The sequence below is a fragment of the Larimichthys crocea genome, chromosome XIII (genome assembly GCF_000972845.2).
Source record: "Larimichthys crocea isolate SSNF chromosome XIII, L_crocea_2.0, whole genome shotgun sequence".
Classification (NCBI taxonomy): Eukaryota; Metazoa; Chordata; class Actinopteri; family Sciaenidae; genus Larimichthys; species Larimichthys crocea.
Genome location: NC_040023.1, coordinates 18,296,267 through 18,303,212, shown reverse-complemented (window position 1 = coordinate 18,303,212; position 6,946 = coordinate 18,296,267).

The window sequence follows — 6,946 nt, the reverse complement described above, 5'->3', positions numbered from 1 at the left end:
GTTCAAATAATTTTAACAATATATGTGCTCAAGACAAACTTCAGTTTGTTTTACGCTGTTGCACTAAAAATGTTATTTCTGAGATCAACAGGAAAGAGCAGGTGCAGACTTTACAGCCACTTCAACAGTTTTAAGTGAATTTCCAGATTTTTCCATTCTGAGTCTCAGCGAGAAATGAAAATTCCTCTAGTTGGTAATCAAACTTTTTTTCAGGGGCCCACACACACATACGCACACACAGTTTCATCCACACCTTTAACAATGCCCCAGAAAGTGAATATTAAACCCAGGAGCAGTTGAGCTGCATGGAGATAAGATCAGAGTACAGGACCTCACTTGAGGCAAGGAAACAGAGGAGAAGCTAAACAGAAACAGACAGCTCCAGTGCATTCTTGCTGCATCTGCAGTCTGCTGATTATTGAATACATTAACATCTTTAATGCAGCTCTTTGTTGAGAGGGCATTTTATTTGATACACATGTGAAAAAATCACATCAGTTGTTGTCCACAGGAAAAAAAGAAAAAAAAAAAGACTTAAAAGTTGAAAGCAGCCATGTTGTGTGCCGTCGAATTTATGTGGACACATCTGTGCAAGATCTTTCGTTTTATATTTGAATGATTAAAAGTGTCCTTAAGAGGGAAAATCTTTGATTGGCGCAATATGGAAACTCTGTTATTGGTAAGTGATTGCCTTTATTATACCAACACTGGCCTCACTGCATGTGCTATGGCTATATGCCTGCAGCCAGATTATGAAAGAATAAATGATGGAATTTCATCTTTCTACCCTCTTCTCATTTGTTCATTGTAGGAGGAAGATCATAACGATAGCTTGCATAATTATCTTAACTCGTTTTAGGTTAGACATTTAAAACTGAAGCAGAAAACATCAGATCATTTCAGTTTCTTTGTCACCAGATGTGTAGCACTGGAGCTGTGAGTGTGTTGCACACGCCAAGATGAATCTGTTGTACTGTGAATTAAAGCCAAAAGTGAGCTGTAGATGTAAAAGTGCTACATAAAGCTTAGGATGAGAAAGCGCTCTTAGAAACAAAAGCAACCATGCAGACTTTTATTTCTTTTTAAGCACAGGTGTGTTTCTGAGAATTCAAGAAGTTGGGAGATCCACTTCGTAGAAAAAGCATCAAAACTAAACATGCTAAATTCCCAGATTCTGCAGTTAGATGAAACTCATTTGGTTGTAAAAGTTTAATTTTTCATTATTAATTAAGAAAGAATCTGAAATTACACTTCTCACAACCGACTGCTTATAACAAATTGATCAAAATCACTGTGGAAGTACACAGGACTCTGGCTTTTGATATAAAATCTTGTCTTCATATAAATCATTTTGATCCAAAGCAGGTCCAAATACTGCATCTCTATCGCTGGCGTATAGTGAGGATACTTCATGCCAAAGAACATTTCTGTGCAGGTTCAACAGCACTTGATGTTTAAACAGTGCGGACACCTGCGGTGCACTTACTTGATTTATGTCAACACATGAGAAGAAAACAGTGAGAGGGGATGATTGTGTATTTGATTTGGCAAAGCAAAGTTTCTTTCTTTTTTTTGCTGATTTACTGATTATTGCTGATCGCTGCTTATCTCTCTTATCTTCCAAAAGTTGAAGAAAACCTGTTTTAATCAAGTATTTTTGCATTTAAGAATTAACGTTTACTTGCAGAGACGACCACAAACTTTAGACAAATTGTCTTCTCTATTTTAGACGTACGTTCATTTGCATTTAAAGATTTTTTTTTAGCCTGATATCATAAAACAATTTAAAGCCTTTGTCTGAAATGTTGTATGGCCCTTGTGGTAAATGATTCATGTCAAAATTACAATGTTGAAACATTATTTCTCAAGATATTTGGGTAAGAGTTGTACGCCTTTGGCTGTTTGAGAAAATGTTAAATGGAATGCTTGTTTAAATCTGGTTGAAGGCTTGTGGACACGCACCATGTTTGAGTTGGCAAATTAGAGATTTCAGCGAAAAATGAAAAGCCATAACAGGTCAGCGTTTCATCACACTGGTCATGAAGAATGATGTCATGATTTAGGCAGGCCATCTGACAGGACCAGAAATGGCCTTGATGCACGTCCAAAAGGGCACAGTTGAAAATGTGTACACCTTGTGTTTAACCTTTGTTGCGTGTGATGTGTGCCACCCAGGCTGCAGACAAGACACGGATCAGTGTGTTTTAGGGGAATACACAATGATGTCACAGACAGGAAAAGGCTGGAAAAGGCTTGGCACCTTTTTCGGAATTGGCCAGATCCCCATTGGCTCAGCAGAAACGCTGTAATAATAAACAGGCAATCAGAAGGCAGTGTGAGCGTACACAAAGGCATTGCAAAACTTTGCAGATAATAAAAGCAGATTTTTTCACTCGAGGGGGATGATTATTTGTGTTCTTCAGTTGTCCATAAATAGAGGACCTCTCACAGGAAGTATAAACATACAGATGAAGTGGAGGGCAGTCGTAGTCCAATGCAGTGATTTCAAACATTCCTGTTTATGTTCAATCAAGACTGAGTATATATATACATACATTTATATATATAACTGTAGCCTCGGTTTGAGAATGAAATACAAAGGATTGTTTTCTGAGGGAAGAAGGAAAAAGAATACCTCACTTCAAAATGTAAACTGTTTGATGAGTGTTTCACTTATTTTGGAAAGTGAGCCACACATCTAGAAAAGTTTAAAACAGGCACAAAGTCCCAACACACACACACAGTATCATTATCTTATAATAAACTCCAACTTAAATTCTATCAAAATAAAAATCTCTATTCAAAGCAACTTCTTCCTGGATGTGAGTAAAGGCAGAGCACAATTTGTCCCTTATTGAGGCACTGAGTGAAACATGTAGTCCTTGTGTATCGCCCCGGGGAGGGCTCTAATGATGCAGCATCCCTGCTTCTGTCCCTGAGGGCGCTCCACTCTCCGGGTATTAATCCCACTGACTTCATTAATGTGAAGGCAGTCCCACCAACACTGAATACCGGGACTCTAATGTAACGCTGATAATTGATGTATTGTTACCTCGAGTTACAATGATCTCTTTATTCCTTATGACCCATCTTAAATACTTTATTGTTATCCAATTTACTGAATTCTTCACATACAGCAGCATTATGCAGGTACAGGGAAAATCTAATTGGTTTGTCACTTGTGTAGGGTAAAAGGGAACTAATACTGGCATATTTATCAACACTGGTATTAAGTATAAAGTAAAAACTGAGTGCTGAGGGTCATATTGTTAATCAAGGTGGTTTGATGTCAAGACAAAAGTGCTGTGAAGAATCCACTCACTTCCTGCCTGTAACTGAAAAAGGATTGAGCTTAAGTGGCTTTTTAATAAATTGTAATAAAACAGAAATTGTACTTAAATCGGACATAGCACCAACAAACTGTCAAATATTATGAGTGAAACCATGTGCTGTGTTTAATCTGGAAAAAAGATTAATGAAAGTATGCTCAGCTGCTTTTGGAGAATAAAGTGAATTAAATGCATTCTGGACAACTGGCTTTGACGTGCGCCCAGAATAAATGTGAAAATTAATTCCTCTGGTTTAAGAACTTCTTGAATCATCTTGTTGCCATGGCTGAGCAGTAAACAGGATCGCCTTTGATATGAGTTGCTGGTTTTCACCTCTGGCTTTAATGTTCCATATAAGTTATGACTCATCATGTATTTCCTCACTTCCCAGCAGGAGCGGCGGCGCAGGACGCTGACTCTTCACACGTGGCGAGGATCTGTCAGTCCAACGACCGAGGAGCCACCTGGACAGATGGACCACACTGTGACATCAGTAACAATATGAAGTTTGTTTTATTATTGTTTAGTCAATTAAAAATGCTGAATTATTTTTAAAAAATCATTTAGGCAGGATACTGAAATTTTGATATGCAACAATAGATTTAAGGGTTTTGACACAGCTGTAGTTATCTTCACATTACAACTAGTTGTAAAAAGATAAATATTATGTAATTTTATGACTAAAGTTAGTGTAAATATCTATAGCTAAAAATTAAATTTAAAATGCTTGTATACACACGTGAAATGCATATTTTTCTATGCATAAAAGTGAAAAACTGCAAGCTTTGCAGCCCAGGTAATAGCCTGAGCAGTTATTAGGAAAAAAACAATTGAAGTGAAAACTGATAAACTGATAAACTCAGTGTAAGACAACAGAAATCAGTCATCAGGGTGCTGTCGTTGTCCTCCACAACAGAGGACCGGCTGTTTGTGACCTTAGTGCTAAATCAAGTTCAAAGAGGGCCACTGGTGTTTGGCAGATAGTTTTACATGAGGGCAGTGGGAGAACAGTGTGTTTGGTCAACCTCTGGCTCCCCCTTTGATTCGCAGCTCTCTGTGACCCCTGGCAGAGCGAGACACCATTTGAGGCGCTTCATTTAGCCACACTGGTCAGTCTAATAAGATCTGGGTGACAAGTGACTTTCAATCTCTGTTCAGTTAACCAATTTATTTTACATTAGCATTCTTACACAAAAGTTTAATCCATTGCACATTGAAAAATTCTCTTGGCAACACCACACAGTGCAGTCCCACTCGAGTAAAAGACAAAAATTAGATTATATGAAACAGTAAGCGGGAGTGTTTGGATTCCTTGGGAATGAGTCCATATTAAGTCCGCTCTGTCACTACGGTATTTATTAATTCCCACTGTGTCATTGGGACATATTAAAGCTATAGTTCAAGTGATCACAGACAGACGAACTGAATAGATTCATTTTTATTTCGCTCCCAATCTGGAGCGTTTGTTTAAACGTTTCCATTTATAACATCACTACTGCATGACTACACAATCCTTTTGGAAATAGATGCATCCATATGTTTGGCATATGTTTCTATCCAAGGGATATTAAAGAGGAAATAAAACTTAAATCACTGACGCAATGAATCAAATCCTTGTTTATCATTTGAATGGCCTACTTTGGTGCAGCTGATTGGCAGCGATTCACTTTTCCCTTTTTAAAATATATGAACAAGATGTCAGAACCACAGCATCTACCGTGTGAAAGCAGCAGTTTAGTCTGAGCCATGTTCTGCTGTTTTTGAACCAAATAGTCTGGTACCAGCGTACATTATCCAAGAGCAAAGAAATACATGTGGCACATTAACTTTCCACGGACGACGTCTGAACACAACTGGAAACCCATCAGGAAAAACAGCACTGTGTTTATTTTGTATTACGAGTGTATTATCACATTATAAGAATGAATAATGTATTGTGTTTAGACTGCTGTTTTTTTAGGACAAAACTCAAAGTATTAATAAAATAATTCTCTGAAGGGGAGAACGGCTGATTCTTTCACAATGTATGCACTATACTGTGTTTTTATGTAGAGTTTTAATGTTTGGAAGAAAAATAATAATAAAGTGACAGGCTATTAAAAAGTTAATGAGACAATCGAAAAACATCCTCTAGTACAAAGATGTTCTTCACTGTAACCTTGCATGACAAAGTGCTGCAGAAAGCTGGGAGCAAGGAGTTTTCAACTGTCCTTGAGAGCACATGTTTAAGTGAGTAATTCAAGAAATGTTTCTCAACTTGAAATGCTTGTCAAAGTATCAGATGTGCTGCAGTGAGTCACCTTTTCTCACGCACGCAAAGGTTCGCCCCGTTGTATTCATATTATGTGTTATTTTGGTTCATTCCCTGACCTTTAACACTTGCCCCAGAGTGATGCAAATGCCCAAAGAACATAATGGTTCCCTTCCTGTGTAAAAACTAGGCCGTAAAAGGAAGATAATTATGGTTGTCATGACAACGGGGTCCAGCAGGCTGACGGTGCCGTGTTCGCTTGCAAGAACTTCAAACGGTATCAAAGCTCCACCAGGGCTGGTACACGAGCTCTGGTTTGAATTAGGGACCGACTTCCACAGTCTCTCTTCAAATTCAAGATCAATATGGAACACCCCCTTCAAAAAAAAGGAAAAAAAAAAAAAAAAAAANAAAAAAAAAAAAAAAAAAAAAAAAAAAAAAAAAGGAGAAAAGGGCCCAGCTAGTCCTCATCCAGACAGACCTAGAGATCTGGATTTCATTAGACACAATTATCTTATCTGTTTCATCTCATGCTGCCCCAAGGGTTGGCAGGCAGACCAGTGGGCTCTTTGCAGTTTGAGAAAGCCTGCAGCCAGTCAGAGGCCTGTGGATCAGGTCATTAAAACACTCCTGCCCCTGCTGCTAGTGATAAAATATTTTCATGCTTTTGTAAATAGATTTTCTTCTTTCAACCCCACAGGACACAAAAAACACAACTTTTCTTCTCTGGATATCCCAGCACAAGGATGTCCTAAATTCTGAGAGGAGTCAGCCAAAACAGTGTTAGTTTTGCTCTCTCTGATGAAGCTGCACGAGCGTGTCTGTACTCTTGTCGATTTTCTCTTTCCAACCTGTGGCTTGAGCTTACTTCATCGTCAACGTGGAGCCTGGTCGGCTTGTTAAGGCCAGTGTCACAGCATATGGCATGGACACCTGTCAAAGCAGCATGTACAGTACAATTATAGCCTTAACAGCACTACTACTCTTCACTGAATCCAAAAATAAGATCACCTTGTCCTGCTGTTTAATAGGCACTGTTAAAGGAATACATTTTGGGACTTATGCTTACTGGCTTTCTTGCTGAAGATTAAATGAGAAGATTGATGGCAGTCATTCGCTCCTCCATTTGATATGTGGCTATAGAGCCAGGAGATGATTAGCTTAGCTTAGCATAAAGACTGGAAACAGCCAGTCAAAAAGGTAAGAAAATCCACCTGCCAACCCCATCTATTAGCAATTATGTTTATGATATATAAAAGGCACACATTATGCCACACGATTATTTTTCAGATAATTTTTTTAATCAACAAAATTTGCAAGAGATATTTTTTAACATATTTGTTTTTTTATTTCTTTGCTTTTTGAA